The 19,544-nt window shown below is 41.6% G+C and overlaps 1 protein-coding gene across 8 annotated transcripts in view; it reads right to left on the bottom strand.

The window, feature by feature from the left end:
* Positions 1–19,544, bottom strand: part of PHF21A (PHD finger protein 21A) — a 135,356-nt gene that overhangs the window by 55,696 nt on the left and 60,116 nt on the right. The gene's annotated exons all lie outside the window — the stretch shown is intronic.

Genomic DNA, 19,544 nt, shown 5'->3' with positions numbered 1-19,544 from the left:
ATGTAACATCATGAAAATATTTAATAACTGGCTCATGCAATTAATCCTTGACTTACAACAACAATTGGGATCAGAATCTTAGCTCTTGAACAAAGTGGTCATTTAGTAATCTTGTAAGTCATTATGTGAGCAGATTCTCAGTAGACCTCAGAAAGATGGGGAAGACCCTGGGAGGCTGAGCACAGGTTGTATGCTAGTTGGGAGGTGCTGCATACAGTGTAAGTTCAGGGAGGTTGGGAAAAGAAGCCACAGCTGCCCATCTAACCCAACAGTGAGGTGAAAATGTGCCATGGTCTGGGCACTGTCAAATGCCTAGCAAGGTCCAAGAGGGGCAAGGGGCCCCTCCACAAAGGGCCAAACACCAGAAGCTCCACTCATTTTGGGACAAGAAGACAGGCAGCAGGGATCAGGAAGCCATTAAAGCTAATGCATTCTGTCTTTCACCAAGCATGGCAACCACAACCAAAACACCCTGCTAGTAGCTTCCCTCATTAACACCACTTAGGGTTTAACCCCCTACCTTCCCCTCTCAAGTCTTGGGTTCTACCTGGCTGCAATTATTGGAGACTTTGGCCTATGGGGGAAGAGATAGGTGGGTAGAAGTAATTGTAGCACTCTATGGTTGCTCGGAAGAGTATACAGACTGCCAAATGCCTGAATTTCAAGGCCCACTTGTACTTTAGAATCCTGCTGTCCTAAAATTTTGCCTCCAATAAAGAATAGCTTTTTCCTGTATTTTGCTAAATTACCATGAAAACCAAGTGAAATAACAAAAAATTTCATTGTAATATTTTAAAATGTCTAGCTTGAACAATAAATATTTTGTTTCATGAACACCATTTGAGTGTATCTTAGATCTTTGGCTGGTAATCACAAAAATAACCAATAATTTAACTTATCATGTACCGTTTTATAGAAATAATCTGGTTTTGCAGTATACACCATTCAATACCTATTGACTACGCTGCACACATGAAAGGAACATACAAAAACATGGAACTGTTGTTAAAGCACATCCAGTACATCAAGTACAAGTGGAATGCTAATGCTTGAAATGCAGGTCAGATATATCAAGTATTGTTGTTACATATGTGAATGAGACCTCTGTGAAAGAGAGCTGCATTACATTAAAAATAAATAGCCACTCTGAAAAAACTGGGTTCCAGGACAAAAACATGTAGCAAATGAATCACTTCTTGAAACAACGAAGGTATTTTTGCCTCCACATCATAAAAATCTTGGACTGATAAAAGATGTTGTGAAAGATATGAACAAGGAAGGTGAAGGCTTTCTTATTTGAGACAAAAGTTTTCAAGAATAATATTGTATAGATTAATGAAGACATTTTTGTTGGTCCAGAGATAAGATACATCATCAATGACAAGTGGGTCAAAGATCTGTTAGTAGGGCTAGAGAAAATCATCTGGAAAGCATTCAAGGATGTCATTGAGAATTTTCTTGGCAACTACAGAACACCAAACTATATTCAGGTGGTTGACAAACTTATTACAGCATGCGAGGCCATGAAGTGCAGCATGTCACTGAAGATTCATTTTCTGCATTCAACATTTGGACTTCTTTCCCAAAACTCTAGGCGCAGTCAGTGACAAACATGTGAAAGGTTTCAAGAAGGGTATTGCTATAATGAAAAAATATTATCAACAGCAACTGATGCAACAATGCTGTCTGACTATTGTTGGACACAGCAATGAGTTGCATTGGAAAAATCAGCAACAAAACACTTTTGGATGCATTGAACTCATGCAGGACATCAGAAATACAGGTACAGTATATGCCTACCAAGCTATGTGTGTTTCCTATTTCTAAACAATCTATTCTTCTTTATTGCTTGAATCTTCACTGCTTTGAGTCAATATGTAGCAACCTTTAAACTGGCTTCTGTTGCTATTAGGTGCTTTGCTAACCTACTGCTGAAAGTATTAGCACAGCAGTTTTTCAGTTTGGGCTGAGAAGAGAATGGATGGCTGTACAGATAGACCTTAACTTAGAAACAGTCACTTAACGATTGTCTGAAGTTGTCTTGATGAGCTCACATTCAGAGTCAAAGGAGGAGACCGATGATGAGCAGCTGACAACAAAGCCAGCTTCAGAAGTACTGACAGACAAGCATCCAGCTCTAATGTCATCAGACAGACTGCCATCTAATACACAGGGGCAACTACAGAGGTAGGGTAAAATCACAGAAACATGCCATCACTCTCTGAAGATGAGCCGCCCCGAGTCTATGGAGAGGGGCGGCATACAAATCTAATAAATGATAATAAATAATAATAATAATAATAATAATAATAATAATAATAATGATGATGATGATGATGATTGTTAGCACAGGGTACATGGTTGTTAGGGATTGCCATTGTAAACTGCATATTGTACACTTGTACCAAAATTGTACTTAAAGAGTTAATGTGCACTTAAAGAGTTAACTTGTACTTGAAGAGTTAATATTCAAGGCTGTATCGTCACTTTCTCATTGAAGCTATAAAAGCTTAGTATTCTGCTCAGTCATTTCCTTTTCACTTTGCCTGAGAGAGGGGGAGTTGTGTTTACGCTTCGTGCGTATCTTCTTGTATTAGCTTCGTGCTTATTATCTATATTGTATTTTGCTTTGTGCTTCTAATCTTGTAATTGCTCAGTGCTTATTATTTTGTATTAGCTTCATGCTTATTCTTGATTGTTTATATTTTGTTTATATGTAAATAATACTTATTTAACTAAGTCGGTGTCTTGGCTTTATCACACATCCACGCTCTGTTAAAATTCTCTGCTCGGTGTCGTCGAAGGTTTCATAGCCTAGCTAACCAAGACAAGACAACATTGGTTATGGGCCCAGTGGCAGAGAATCATGGCTTGTTAATGTGTGGTTTATTTTAGCCAGCATTGTATCACAGTTAGTTGTTGCTATAAGTATTGTTGGAGAAGAAACAAGAAGAGAAAAATGGCAACGTTTCAGTCTTCTAAAACTTTCTCCATTGCTAAGATGGATGGAAGCAACTACAGCATATGGGCTGAGAAATGCACTGTTGTTGCAATGTGAGGGACTGTGGGGTATTGTTGTTGAACCCCCCAAATTGGATGGCTTGGATCCTGAGGTGGAGGAGGATGCCAAGAAGGTAAAGGACTTTAACCGGGACAATTTAAGAGCTCGCAGTATGATTGGACTTATGCTTGCAGACCAGCAATTAGCTCACATTCGTGGTGAGAGCTCAGCTGCCAAGTGTTGGGACATTTTGCGACGGTTTCATAGCCTAGCTAACCGAGACAAGCCAACATTGATGATGATGATGATGATGATGATGAGAGTGTAGAATTAGTGCCAGCTCCCAACACAAGGCTGCAGGCTACAAAGAGAGTAGAGCAAAGGGACTCTGTGGGACTGTTCATGCAGAAAGAATCTCACCCAGCTAAATGGGTTACAAGAGGCCCTGCTTCTATTAAAACGGAACAAATTCAAGATCTCTATTGGCAACAACCGGCCATTAAGTCCATTCCATGTGCCTTGAAACTTCATAACCCTGACTTAGAACCTGGACTAGCTGTCAAATCTGTTACAAACTTGGACCTTCAGACTTCATTTGATACATTCTTCTGCATGCTGCTTTGATTTGGAAGACTTGCAAGCCAAACTTGCTAAATCTGGGAAGGGGAGGTAAGGGAACAGGGACTTGTCTCTATACTGCAAAAGTGTGCGTTTGCAAGTCTAGTTTAGTACAGAGGACAAAACCACCCCTGTGGGTATTTGTATGTGTTTGCCTGGGACAAGACAAAAGTTACACACAATTTATAATCTATACACTGCTGCTCCTGCACACCCGCATCACATAATCACATTTTGAACACCAGTTTCAGTATCCCACAACTGTGACTTATTTAAAAAAATGCCATTTTCTAACAGAAAACAGTGACTTGCTTTACAAATTAATAAGAGCATCATGAAATTGAGACTGGACACTTGGTGGCCCACTTAAGAACTACAACTTATGACCAACATTCTGGGCTCAACTGTGGTTGTAAGTTGAGGACTACCTGTCAGCTGCTGGAGTAGTGAAGCTGGTGGGTTCTGCTTCTCCCGTCAACTGGTTTAATTATGTCCAAATCTGCTCCTCCTTTACCCTCAGTTGCCTGTCGAGCTGACAACTGCTCCAGTCCTTCAACTGCAAATTCTTCCTTTCTGCTCCCCTGCACAACACAAATCTTCCTCCACATAACTAGATTCTGTCATTCCCAGCATTTTCCTTTTATAATTGGAAACCAGGTGTGATGCAATGCTCTCTGTGATGCCTAAAAGTCCCAGGGGAGAAAACAAAGCAGGAAGAGCTCATGCTGGCCACTGCAAACTTTTCTTTCCATATCCTATCATGTAAAATAATGAAAGCTATGTAATCTTGTATAGTAAGTACCTTGCTGCAGCTCATTGATATATCTGCAATTTTCATAACTTTTTTAAAATATAGAAAATTCAGTAACAAGTCTTCAAAAGATATGATTATTCTTAAGTTATAACTATGTGCACCTGAGGTCAGAGGGTGACTGGAGAACACTGTATCTTTATCTTCTTTAGTATAAATTTCCAAAATCTCAGTAGACTGTTTCTGAATATAATTAAGTAATTCATATTTTCTGTAGAAACAGTTTCATTTTCTTGTCTCTTAAATGTGAACAGAAAGTATTTGGGAATAATTCAGTGAGCAAATTCGCTTATATCAGCTAGGAACTGGTGAGAAAAAAGAAAATAGTCGAAATATTGCAAGTTTTCAGCAATCTTATAACAAAAGATTTTTGAATTCATCTGATATTTTAAAATTCTTCCTTGAAATCACATGTGAAAAAAATGAGATTTTCAGAAGATTTAGCAAACTCACAAGATTTCAACAATTCAAAATTTGTATTATTTAATCTGATGTTATATAATATTTTTATTTATTTAACAGTATATTTTATTAACTGATAATCTCCAATGGATTCTTAAATTCCTCTTTTTCTTGTATTAATAAATTTTGATATGTTAACTACTGGTATTGATCTTTGCCTGTTATTTTTAATAAAATATTTCCTGTGCTGAAACCTATAAAGCTATTTTCAGGCACAACTTGATATTCTTAATAGGGCACTTCTCCCATGATGTTTTAAAGTCTACATTAAGTTTACCATACCATAAAATCCATGCCAACCAAATCTCTGTTTTGTTCTACTAAATCTAGCATTATTTTATTTCTCAGCGGAACCCTTTTTTAAAAAATCCATACCAAACAGCAGGCTGTAAAATAAAAATTTAAAGTAAAGTAATCCTAATCCTCATCTTTCTTCTACATCTTGAAAAAAAAAATATTTAACCTTTGATTTTTTTAATCTTGGTATATTAATTTAGGTATAATTTTTTGCCATTGATTAAAAGGTGCACCATTTTTCAAAACTGGTATTGTTTTGGTGCAAGGAAACAACATAGGTGGAATCAGTTATAGAGGCAATAGGTGCACAATTTAAGTTCTAAAGAACCAGTTAGGGACAGGTCATCAGGGAGAAATAACTACGTTATTCCCACGAGTCGATGCTGTCTGGATAGCACATAATCAATCAAATCAATCAATCGATTCTACCCTAATGACTAAGCTTCAGAATTGATGTGGATATATTTTTCAGCCCTAAAGTCATTTGTTTCATTACTATATTGTATCAAATCTTTCGTATAGAAATTCAAAGTAGTAATATCTTAACCTCACACAATAAATAGCCATATGACTTAGAATAAAATACAATAACAGGCCAAAGCTTCCTTAGTGAGGGTTATCATCATTTGGATATATAAAACTGGATCTTCTTAGTCCTAGGCTAAAAACCTAATGTGTCAGGAACATTTACAGAGCCTCTGCTGGTGTCATGTCAATTTTCTCCCACTGGAACAAACTAAAAAATGAATGTACAAATTCATTCTGTGCTCTTCTAAGCTTTAAAGGACCAACAGTTCCACATTTAAATATTTGTTCTATATTAGATAGTGCATCAGTACATAATGCTCTATTTCTTGAACAACTTTCCCAAAGGAATTACAGCTAGTACTTGCAAAACATCAGATACTTAACACAACTGTGCTGGCTCAGAGTCAGATGTAACAGTTGCAATAAACTGCAATTGGTCAGATGATGATAAGTGTCAAATTACAAAATTATCTTACATTTTTGTACACAGAATTCTATACTGAAAAAATAGATGGGCAAAAATAATTAACATTTATATTTTCTGAAGAATCCCTTTCCGTTTTAAGAATATGTAACTCTTTCTCATAAAGTTTTGCCTTACTTGGCAATCAACATCTTTTTATAATATACAGTGATCCCCCGAGTTTCGCAATCTCGATCTTTGCGAAACGCTATATCGCGATTTTTCCACCCGATGACGTCACTCCCTTCCTTTCTCATCTTTCTTTCTCTCTCTCTTTCTCTATCTTGCTTCTTCCTCTCTCACACTCTCTTCCTCCCTGTCTCATCTCTTTCTTTCCTTCTCTCTCTTTCTCTATCTCTCCCCCTCTTGCTCTCGAGCGGCAAGCGAGCGGCCGGCCGGGTGGGTGACGGAGAAGCGGCAAGCGGCAAGGGAGCGGCCGGGCGGGCGGGTGACGGAGAAGCGGCAAGCGGCAAGGGAGCGGCCGGGCGGGCGGGTGACGGAGAAGCGGCAAGCGGCAAGGGAGCGGCCGGGTGGGCGGGTGACGGAGAAGCGGCAAGCGGCAAGGGAGCGGCCGGGCGGGCGGGTGATGGAGAAGCGGCAAGCGGCAAGCGAGCGGCCGGGCGGGCGGGTGACGGAGAAGCGGCAAGCGGCAAGGCAGCGGGCGGGCGGGCGGGGTGACGGAGAAGCGGCAAGCGAGCGGCCGGGCAGGTGGGTGACGGAGAAGCAGCAAGCGGCAAGCGAGCGGCTGGGCGGGCGGGTGACGGAGAAGCGGCAAGCGGCAAGTGAGCGGCCGGGCGGGTGACGGAGAAGCGGCAAGCGAGCGGCCGGGCGGGTGACGGAGAAGCGGCAAGCGGCAAGCGAGCGGCCGGGCGGGTGACGGAGAAGCGGCAAGCGAGCGGCCGGGCGGGTGACGGAGAAGCGGCAAGCGATCTTGGGGTTTCCCCTTTGCCTGGGCGGCGGGAAGACCCAGGGAAGGTTCCCTCGGCCGCCCAACAGCTGATCTGCTCCGCAGCGCGGCAGCAGCGAGGAGTCGAAGATGGGGTTTCCCCTTTGCCTGGGCAACGGGGAAACCCCATCTTCGGCTCCTCGCTGCTGCCGCGCTGCGGAGCAGATCAGCTGTTGGGCGGCCGAAGGAACCTTCCCTGGGTCTTCCCCGCCGCCCACACGCAAACTCCACCATCTGCGCATGTGCGGCCATGGAAAAAGGGGCGCACATGCGCAGATGGTGTTTTTACTTCCGCACCACTACATCCCGAAAAATCGATTATCGCGAGGGGTCTTGGAACGGAACCCTCGTGATAATCGGGGGATCACTGTATTCCAAAGCAAAAGTTCTGGTCATTATTTATATCACTAACAGCTATTTCATGAAAGATATGCCAAATATTATTTATTTTACAGCAATCTATTAAAGTCAACTACTTCTAAATGAGGGGAAGTGGCTTTTACAAATTGCTATGCTTTTATAAAAATGAAAACAATGCTGGCTAGGATCAAAAGGTCAAATTATTTTAATAAGGAAAAAAAATCTCACAAAGTTCCATGAAAATATTTGATTTTTAACATTTTATACAAATCAATGGTATCTGCATTTCAAGTACAGTCATACCGAGGTTCATAAGACGAAAGGTTCGTAAGATGAAACATTGTTTCCCATAGGAAACAATGTAAAGTCAATTAATCCGTGCAACCAAAAAAAAACCCCCGCAAAAAAACGCTGCCGCCCGGCTGTCACCTTTTAAAACAGCCTGGGGGCTTCTCAGCGACCTCCCGAACGCCGGAAAACCAAACCCGAACTTCCGGGTTCGGCATTCGGGAGGCCGCCGAGAAGCCCCCAGGCTGTTTTAAAAGGTGACAGCTGGGCGGCGGGGCTTCCCAGCAGCCTCCGAACGCCAAACCTGGAAGTTCGGGTTTGCCGTTCGTAACAGCAAAAAAGTTCGTAAGAAGAGGCAAATTTTTTCTGAACCGTTCGGAGGCTGCTGGGAAGCCGCGCGGCTGTTTTAAAAGGTGACAACCGGGCTTGGGGGCTTCCCAGCAGCCTCCGAACGCCGAACGCAGAAGTTCGGGTTTGGCGTTCGGCTTCGGGAGGCTGCTGGAAAGCCGCGCGGCTGTTTTAAAAGGTGACAGCCGGGCTGGGGGGCTTCCCAGCAACCCCCGAACCCCGAACCCGGAAGTTCGGCAAAGGTTCGGGGTTCGGGAGGTTGCTGGGAAGCCCCCCAGCCCGGCTGTCACCTTTTAAAACAGCCGTGCGACTTTCCAGCAGCCTCCTGAAGCCGAATGCCAAACCCGAACTTCCGCATTTGGTGTTCGGAAACTGCTGGGAAGCCGCGCGCTGTTTTAAAAGGTGACAGCCGGGCTGGGGGGCTTCCCAGCAGCCTCCCGAAGCCGAACGCCAAACCCGAACTTCTGCGTTCGGCGTTCAGAGGCTGCTGGGAAGCCCCCCCAGCCCGGCTGTCACCTTTTAAAACAGCCGCGCGGCTTCCCAGCAGCCTCCGAACGGTTCAGAAAAAATTTGCCTTTTCTTACGAACTTTTTTCGTGTTACGAACGCCAAACCCGAACTTCCGGGTTTGGCGTTCAGAGGCTGCTGGGAAGCCCCGCAGCCCAGCTGTCACCTTTTAAAACAGCCGGGGGGCTTCCCAGCAGCCCCCCGAATGCTGAACCCGGAAGTTCGGGTTTGGCGTTCGTAACACGAAAAAAGTTCGTAAGAAGAGGCAAATTTTTTCTGAACCCTGGGTTCGTATCTTGAGTTGTTCGTAAGACGAGGGGTTCATATCTTGAGGTACCACTGTACTTAGCATGTTCTGCTTGTATACAAGTCAAATGAACAAGGTAAATTATTTCTGAATTTTAAAAAATTTCTGAAATCAAAGAATTAGTAAATTGTATCAGTATGTAAATTACAGTAGTAATTGTATCCGTAAATTGTATTCAGCATTCTTTCCCCATCATTTGTTGTGTGGTTTTTTTCACATGCTGTTCAAAACTACTGTATTTTTGGAGTATAAGACGCACCTTTCTACCCTCCAAGAGGGTAAAAACTTGGGTGTGTCTTATACACCAACTGTAGCCACTCCCAGCCATCCCCAGAGTAATTTACCTCTTTGCAACAAACAGCAGCAGAGTCTGATTAGCACAAGCCACTGATTATCTGCCTTCCAACACTCAGCTGATTGACTGAAGTTGCTGGCCCAAGTGCTAAAATGAAAGTGAAACTAAAAGTGCACTGAGACAAATTGCTGCAGGGAAAGGCAACTGCTGAAACTGGCTGTTTTTTGCTTCAAGATGGTAAGTCAACAACTATAAATGCCTATAGAATGTTCAAATTATTAGACTTATTTTTTAAAGACTGCTTTATTAGTGTTCTATAGTGTTGGGCGAACCAAACTTGCACAATTCGGGTCCATGCGGACTTTGTAGTGTTCAGCATGCCAAACATGAACACGAATTTTTAAAAAACTTTGGGCAAAGTTCGGGGTCGCGTTCGGCGTTCGGTCGCCTCGGCTGGCCAGGAAGTGACGTCTCCATGACATCAAATCCCCACCCCCAGAATCCCATTGTGGGGAGGCTGGGGTAGTGGGGGTGGGGGATTCCTCTCTGCCTACCCCCCTCACCTTTGACATTGGAAGGAGGATGGGCGCGCGCTGTGTGTGGGGGGAGCGTTTCTCCGTTGGGAAAGTAAGATGGTGGCAAATTTCTCGGCGGGGACCACCTCAGCGGTGGCTTTAACTCACCAAGAAACTTGCCGCCATCTTACTTTCCCAATGGAGAAACGCTCCCCACACACACCGCGCGCACCCATCCTCCTTCCAATGTCAAAGGGGAGGGAGGCTGTGGCAGGCAGAGGGGAATCCCCTGCCCCCACTTATACGCCAGTGCATCTTATACTCTGAAAAATACGGTATTTTGGAAGGCCCTTTAATCATTTGGAACAGATTTAGGTATAGAACATGGGTGTCAAACTCATGGCGTCACATTGCCATCATGCAATGTATCACATTTTCCCCCTTACAGAGCTGGGGTGGTCATGGCCTGCACGTGACATATCCAGCCCACAGACCATCAGTTTGACACCTTGGTGTAAAGTGAACTATAATAGGAGAACATTTAATTTGCAAGCAAACATGTGTTCCACCAAGAGAATATTAGTTTTAGGCATAGCTTTATAGACGTGCCTCCCTGAACTTTGTGCTTTTCCATATATAGATGAAAGCAAAAAACTGTCTGCTTAATGTCACACTTCTTTTTTATTCTTTATAGTTTCTCCTGAACTATAGGGAAGGAAAAGGATCTAATAAAAATGTTAATCCTTTAAACTGCAAATAAAAGTACAAAAGAATATTCTTCACTTGCAGAATGTCATATAAGTCAGTGACCCATGTAAACCAATTTTGTGTAGAACTTATTCTCATGATCTCTCCAGAATAAATGTGTCAAAGTAACTTCTATTTTGGTTTGAAAACATAAGTTGTTACATTATATTCAAAATAAGAAAGCCCCTTCCCAAAAACCCGCTCACAATTAATATAAGGGCAGAAAGATGTTTCTTGATTTATTCAATTGCCGCCTGGGGTTGGAAATTGCTTCAAACCATTTATAATAATCAAAATAGCAATATAAATATAGACATAAACCAAAAGCCACAAATTATGAAAGCAGAATAAAGCCATAACAGGAAGAAAAGAATTCCATTCATTTCTTTATATTTATATAAATGCATATATTTTAAGCCCATATATATGTGCTTTAAAAAAGTATCTATTTGAAAGAAAAGAAAATGAAGTAAAATAAAAAATAGAAGTCAAAATAAAGTTATGCTCCTACTTGTAAAACTGCTATGGGAGCATAATTTAAAATATATTTTGATTCCCAGCAACTTTACTAATTTGCAGTAAACTAGAGTATTTTTAATTACTATCTAAAATAAAGCAGAAATTTACAATAATAACAAAAATGATTTCTTCCACCAACCACAACACAAGGCAAAAAACTTGAGATAAATTAAAAATTAATACCTTTGAAACTTTGCAAGTTGTGTTGTAAATTGTCAATTTGTTATAGATTCTCCTATAGTATTAATACCGTATTTTTCAGAGTATAAGACACATCTTCCCCCGCCCCCCTGGAAACGAGGGTAAATGTCAGTGTATCTTATACACCGAATACAACCATTTTTGGCCTCCCAAAGCCCCGCCCCTGCATCCCATTTTAGCTGAAAAATGGGCCTGTTTTTTGCAAAAATGGGGTGTGAGAGGGCTTGGAAACCCTGCAGAGTACTCCTGCGGGCTTTGGGGAAACGCACAAACACCCCCATTTTTGAGAAAAAAAACTGGTGCAGGACACTTTTAGTGTAGCCATTAGGCTAGAAATTGGAAGGCGGAGTTCTTGTCCCAACTTAGGCACCTTAAACACAAAGACACAGGTGACCTTGAGTTAACCAATTAACTTATTGTAATCCCTTTAAAAAACCTGTGCTTTTAATTTATTTTTATTCTAGGGGCAAACCTTTTGGGGGGGGAAAGAAAAAAAAGAACTTTTTGTGGAAAGTCATATAAAGATTCATCAAAGTACATTTTTTCAAAAAATGCATTACCTGAGTCATCACATAGAGTAGGACTAACCAAGCAGCTGAACTACAAATATGTGAGCCCTATTTCTAGCACGTTCACAATGAAATTTAGGTCTTTTTCTTATTTTGTCAAGATACTATCAACACTAGGTAGTCTTTTCCAAATGAAAATAACTTATATACAAAGTTCTTTGCAGAAGATTCAATACTTATAATCAATTAACAATTCAATTGAATTCAATCAAAACCTCCTGGAAGCACCATCTACATTGTTCTTATCTGACAGTTTTTGTCACTAATATATATTATACAGCAATAAAAGATTAATAGTTAAAAATGAAGATTTTCCAAAGGTTCACAAATTTAAAAATGTTAAGTGTTACAAGTCTTCGTAACAGAATGCAGCTCCCTACAATGAAGGATCTCTGATACAAAATTAGGAAAACACCATATATCTATTTTAACAAAATTATAAACCCCATTACAATGCAAAACTCTATTTTATCTCTATTTATTTAAAAAATAATTGCAATTTCATATTTTCTGAAACTATTAGAAAATAGGTGTTGGACTTATCTGATACGCCTCTTCTCATCAGGTGGAGCCAACATTCAGGATGGGTTGTCCTCATCCATTCAGATAGAGGACCGAGTCTGTCTGGTTTTTTGCTTGCTAGGATCCACCTGTTATGACCCAGGTTTGACGAACCCAAAGACTAGACTCGACGTGGTAAATTGCAGGTACTAACAACTAATTGTTGGGACTCCCATTCATATGTTATGCAAGAAGAGCTGATGCCGAGGTGTACTCAATGGATCAGAAGGAACGTACAAAGAGATGGACAGTACAAGGACAGGACTGAATGCTGGCTCCATCTGATGAGAAGAGGCATATCAGGTAAGTCCAACACCTATTCTCCATCCTGGGTGGAGCCAGCATTCAGGATGGGACACACCAAAGCTCTGAGTCCCATTGGGTGGAAACTGTCTGTCCTGTCTACAATGTGTGCTCGACCATCCCTTGTAACACCCTCCAGCCAAAAGCTGCATCTGCTGGTGCAGATGTCAATCTTATAATGCCAGATAAACTGGGACGGAGACGTAGCTGCAGGGCACAAAGAAGTTTGAGTGGCCCACGCTGTGGACATTGCTGCGCTCTGAGTCAAGTGGGCAGTGATGTCTGAGGATTAAGGCAGAGCTGCTAACTCATATATCTTGGGATTGGTGCCTCTGATCCAGCCGCCAATGGTAGAAGATGAAACTCGTGTGCCCAATGATCGAGGATGAAAAGCCACAAAAAGAGCTTCTGACTTCTGGAAAGAGTGCTTTCAATGTATATCTCTGTGTACATTGAGCGAATGCCAATGTTACTCAGAAGGATGAGATGATCAAGTGCAGAAAGAAGGGAGAACTGAGCTCTGTGAAAGGTGGTATTCACCTTCAGAAGAAAGGAAGGATCCAATTGGAGGACTACTTTGTTGAGATGGAAAATGTAGAGATCCCCTCTTACAGAGAGTACAGAGAGCTCTGAAATCCATCGCACGAATGTAATGGTTATGAGTAACGCCACCTTGAAAGAGAGGTGCCATAGAAAAGCTTCTCTGAGAGGCTCATATGGAGGCCCAATGAGAGAGTTTAGCACACGTGGAAGATCCCATGTTGAGTATTGATGAACCCTCAGCAGTTGTAGGTTGGATGCCCCCTGGAGAAAATGTCAGATGATAGGAAATTGGACAAATGAATCAACTAGTTCACAGGACAATACAGATGAGAGAGCTGCTACTTGTCTGTGAAGCATGCTCTGGGAAAGGTCCTTATGAAAACCTCTTTGTAGGAATCGTAGCATCTTTGGGTATACACAATGGTGAGAGCCCCTCTGATTTGCACCATGCACAAAAGCTTTTCCATGTTGCTGAGTAGATACTTTCGGTAGACAGCCGACGGGATGCCTGAATGGTGAGGATTACATCCGGATTGTAATCTTGTTGCCTTAGATTGCTCTGCTCAATCGCCAGGTAGTTAGTTGGAGGAAGAGAGGATTCCGATGTTCTAAGGCTCCCTGACTGGGCATCCCTGCAGAATGAGGCAACTGCCATGGCGGGGCCACTGATAGAGCTTTGAAGTCAGGCAACCAAGTGTCAGGCCGAAGCCATCATTGGGAGTTATAGACTTTGGCCTGCCACAGTAGAATAGTATCATGGCCACTGGGAGGGGGAGTTGCATGAGAGGGAAAGTTACTAGCCACAACAAATTCCATTCTTGAAGTCCAAGTCACCCTTTGTTCTACACCAGCAGATGTAAGGAGGTCGATGGAATCCCTGCAACCGGACTGGTCCTCGTAATGAACTTGTGGGTGTGGGGATGAGGGATGAACCTTAACCTGGGTGGGGTACTGGAAGGAAGTTTATTTATTTATTTATTTATTTATTACTTAGATTTGTATGCCGCCCCTCTCCCAAGACTCGGGGCGGCTCACAACATGTAAAAAACAAATCATAAGCAATCAGACAATTTAAAATATTTAAATATTTAAAAAACCCCATATGCTAACAGTCACACACACAGACATACCATGCATAAATATAGGAATAGCAACAGTGTGACCACATAGCTCTGTTAATAAATTGAACCTTGGATGAGAGATTTGGACTGGAATCTGATTTATTTCTCAGATGCTATTTGGGGCGCTGACACCGAGCTCATCAATCCCAGAACAGATAACAGGATGACCTCTGCCTTTTCCTCTAGAATTTTCTGGATCAGCTGGGGGCAGAACTGGAAGGGGAGGAAAGACTCCTGAGTGTTCACTCCCTCCACTCCTTGTGACTGGAATCAAGAAAAGAACCTTGGCAGGTAAGAGTTCTGTGGAGTTGCGAAGAGGTCTACCAGTGAGAGACCAAAACAGCATGAGATTTCGTGAAACAACGACAGGTGAAGGCACCATTCTTCTTGGTCCACTGTTGGATTGTTGGAGGTCTGCTGATAAAGAGAGAAGGTGATGCTTTGCCCATAGACCAAGGTGCATTGCCTCCTTCAGAAGAGATCTGGACCATGTACCTCCCTGATGACTGATGTATGCTTTAGTTGTGATATTGTTGGTGAGGACCACAAAGTGGGTTCCTAATATCCAGTTTTGGAAATGGCAAACAGCCAGATAAACCCTTGGAGTTCCAGCCAATTAATTGAGCATTTGGCCTCCACTGTTCCCTCTAAGCTGTACGGCCATGTGACCACACATACAAAACCAAACTTCAGTGCAGTGCTTTCAAGTGCCACACAGTCTTGATGACTCACTTCATTTCCTCCCGCAGCTGAGCTGTGCACAGCCGTTTCTAGCCCTGCTCTTCAATTGTGCCGCTCAACTCCTCCAGCTCGCAGGCAGTGGGATGAGAGAGGGAGGGTTGTCCTGTGAGTGAGCTCCCCAACCTGAGAGGCTGGCATCCATGGTGACTATTGTCTTGTGAGGAAGTTGGAAAAGGCTGCCCTGAGAGATGGACAAATAACGCCACCAACTCAGCAAGCGCTGAAATGAGAGTCCAAATTTAATGGTATCCCTCGCCAAGGAATCCTGAGTGCTTGATTCCCAGGCATGATAAAACTTGGCCAGACAGCCACCTATTGGGAAAGAATGCTCCTCACCACCTGTTTTCTGGAAGAGGTGACTGCCAGTCCCATCCCTTGATTGTCTGCAGAACTGCCTTCATCTGCTTGCCCTATCTGCTGACTGACGCTTACAGGAGTTATACTGACCTGGGGCCCAGGGAAAGTGGGAGCCCTGGTCAGACAATCGAAAGGGCCAGCGATAATACAGTGCACCCCGAGGTGATCCTCTTCAGGAAAGAGAGGGCAGGACCTTTCTATCACTTGATTCCACCAGGGGCTGGTCCAGGGCCTCCCCAAACAGAGACTTCCCTTTGATGGGGCAGAAGCTAGTTGCCACTTGTGGCTGGAATCCGTGGGCCACTGGAGGAGCCAGTGTGTGTGTCTGGCCACAACTGATGTGGCCATGGCCTTGGAGGCGAATCGAGAGGCATGCAGAGTGGCATCCGGAGAAACTAAATGGCTACGAATACCTTGTTAAATCTTGTTGAGCTTCTAAATTAGAAGTGGGAATGTGATCTTAAATCTGATGTAGCCAAATCAAAGTGGTTCGAGTGAAGAATGAAGATGTAGAAGAGGCCCTGACTGCCCAGGCAGCCACCTGGCACATCTTTGTTAGAGTCCCATCCTTCAATCTTCTGGTTTTAACAACTCTTCGGCCTTCCCTGGCATGGTGGTGGTGGAGTGTGAAGCCCGAATCAGGGCGTCAACTGTATGGACAGCAAGAATATCAGACAAATTTGAGTCCACATTAAAGAATCTCCTGTCCATAGATGATGTACTGTAGATGGACCTGATGCTATGATGGAGGGATGACTTCCATTTCTGACATGACCTCCGAAAAGGGGGTCCAATTAGCCCCCTGCTGGAGCTTTCGACTCTACAGATGAAACCTCAAAGCTTGACACCACATGGGCTTTGGAAAAAAGGGACAACAGATTGAGAGGAAATAGACCAGAAGAACTGGTTTGATCTGGAACTTTCCCTTCATCCTATGATAGCTCCCATATCACGCTGCCCTCCTCCTCAACTTGACTGCCTGATACAGAGATCTCAGATGATCTATCAAGACTAACTGATCTCACAGTAGGGCCAGGAAGGGCTGCTTGCCTGGGGACCTCTGATGACTGGCCTGATGCCCTTGGAAGAGGGCCTACCAATGACTGCAGACTGGCGATAAGAACCTGCTGGAGAGTTGAAATGATCAGGGCTTAAAATTTTGCTGTGTCCAAGATCTCCTGAGGCCCTGCCTGATGTGGTTGTACCTCTGCTTAAGGACTGGCATCAGTTACTGGGTGGGCCTACACAATGGGGGCTGCAGGAAGACAAGGGGCAGGATTAATCTCCGCAATGCCCCAGGGGTCTGGGTTTGACCTGGGAAAACCAGGAGCATCCAGGGCTAGTGGGGTCATCTTCAGCCTGCCTGATCTAGTCCAGGCTTACTTATTATAAATTTTCTGCAGGGCTTTGTCCATGCATTTGTCAGCTCGTTCAACTGCCTTGGAAGGAGGAGATTGAGATATATGGGACTTGGTAGAGAGTTGGCCCAAGGAAGATTGGTCCTCCTCATTGGTGGGGTGATTGGACTTTATATGGAGTTTTCTTCCTGGTTTATCGTGCAAGGAAACCTTATACCCATTTCCATCCCGCTGAAGGACCGAGTCAAAATTGGGTCACAGCAGAGCAGATCCTAGCAAGCAAAAAACCAGATAGACTCGGTCCTTTATCTAAATAGATAAGTACAAACCATCCTGAATGCTGGCTTCACCCAAGATGGAAAATCCGATGGGCTCACTTAAAAATAGTTCACTGTATTAATTAATGTGAGAAATTTAAATAACTGATGCCATGAAAGCACAATTAGTTCTTATCATACAGATAATTATTGCAACCTGATCATTCTTTTTTTCTCTCTCAGAAAAAGGTAGAAGTTGAAAATTCTCTAAAGTATGAAAATTACCCTCCCTCCAAAAAAAAAAAAATTAGGTAATATAATTCATGGCACAAAGCTAATAAAACTTTACTGAAAATCAGAAACTAAAATCTCATTTTCCAAATGATCATGCCACTATGAACACAAAAATACACCCAGCTGAATAGTAAATTTTCTAGCATTAAAGGAAGATTTCTAATGGTGAGGTTCAATTCATTGGCCAACTAAATTGGACAATATAAGATAAATGAGTCACAATAAATTAAAATTTCCTTTTAAATGTAAAACTGTACTTTCATTTAACAATTCAAGCAAAAGCTAATGTATTAAAATATCATGATAACAATAGAAATATTTTAAATATGATAACGGTATATATACATATATAGTTTGAAGTCAATTTATTCCTAACTAGGATCATTTTTACTTTGTCCAAGTTAAAATAGCTTTATTTTTCCAAGTGTGAGAATCATTATTCCTAAATTACTCTGTATTATTTTTTTATAAGAATATTCCGAGCTACATAATTGGTTTAACAATTCTGTCTGGGCTTGAAGATATGGATCTTTGCTCAGGTTTTGAGCAAGAAAAAGTTAAGACATTTTGCTTGATCCCTGCTCAGTCTGCCATTCTCACTGAGTATTATACTGTTATTATTGTATTTTCTTTGTTTTAGCTGTTGTGAGTTCCCCAGTCATTGGGAGTCAAGACAAATTGGATAAATATCAATTCTTTAAAAATGCATTCAACACAATTTATTTTTATACAGACCTCATCCCAATATTGTGATGGTATATATTAACAAATATAATTCATTGAGCATCTGAACATAATTTAGAGGCATACATTAACCAAAGAATTGTTCCTATTTCTGCTTCAAGTAAAAGTGAGATGGGTGGTTTTATAAAGCAAGTAAATAAACACATTAAAGCCTTTGTACAACTCAAGCCCCTGTATGATTTAAACATTTTTGGGGGTTCTATTCAGAACATTCCAGAATTTAATTTAAAAAATGTTGAGGCTTTAAGAAAAAGTTTTGACAGGATTATGAATTCTGCTTGTATTTATTTAGGTTATAACAACTTGAGTTGTAACCAATTCTAAGTATCTTACACTGATTCAATCTTTCCTAAATATTTTTAAAGAATCAATATATGTATTTGATAGCCAGAATATGTCAGTTTATAATTTTACTTATGTTGGATTTTTAAAAAAATGTATTCTTAATGTTGACCCAGAGTCAATCTGACAAGGAGGTGGGCCATATAAATTTATTTTTTAATTTATATACATATCAGAGATTTCTTCTTTGAATGTTTATATGCATATATATATACTCCATCAATCGGAAATTCCGGAATAATATACATTTGAAAACATATGAGACAGGCCTTTCAAACATGTAATGTCACTCACTCATTCACTTCATCCATCCAAACCCACCCACTCATCCAGTCTCAAAGCACTGCAATGCACAGCATAGAAAATATAATAAAACACAAAATAAGAATTACACACAGCAGTAAGCATCTCCGAACTATAAGATTTAACAATTGAAAACTTTCCTGGCATCTTCCCTTTTTAAAATTCCTTTCCTAAATGGTAGAAGTGAGAGCAAACCTCATGGACCTTTTGGGAGAAAGGGATTGGGAAAGGCTGTTCCAGAAGGGAAAATTAACCCATTAATTAATCATCTATAAAAATATTAAAGTAAAATGTAAAAGAAAAATCTGTTGTTCGAAATGGTTAGCGAGATGCTTTTGAGAGATCTAGGTGATTACATACACATAAACACAGACTGAGTTTTCAAATATTCAACTGTTCTTCATTAAATAAGGTTTTCAAATATGAGAAAAGGTTAAAAGATAAATAGAGCAATCCCATACATTTGTATACTTTAATGGATGTTTTTTATATAAAGCCGTAAAAGCCTAATTGTTAGTTACCTCTCATTTCTTCCCTATCTTTGATGTTTAACCCAAATTTAGATAATGTTACTTGGCAGTTCACCACCAACATTCAAATGCAATGGCAAACTGGAAGCGGTATGCAATCCTTGATAGTTACTTCTCTTCTTAAGTTATCATTTTTTTCCAATTTGCACCTTTTAGAGTATACACAATACTCTTTTATGACATTAGAGTAATAAAACTAGATTCCAGAATCAAACATCCCCAGATAAATTGCAGTTAAAATATTGTCCCAAATGAAATTCAGTTTAGTGTAGTGGTTAAAGACACTGGGACTACAAGCTGGGAATCTAT

This window comes from Erythrolamprus reginae, chromosome 1 (genome assembly GCF_031021105.1).
Source record: "Erythrolamprus reginae isolate rEryReg1 chromosome 1, rEryReg1.hap1, whole genome shotgun sequence".
Classification (NCBI taxonomy): Eukaryota; Metazoa; Chordata; class Lepidosauria; order Squamata; family Dipsadidae; genus Erythrolamprus; species Erythrolamprus reginae.
This window is presented reverse-complemented; position numbering and strand designations above follow the sequence as displayed.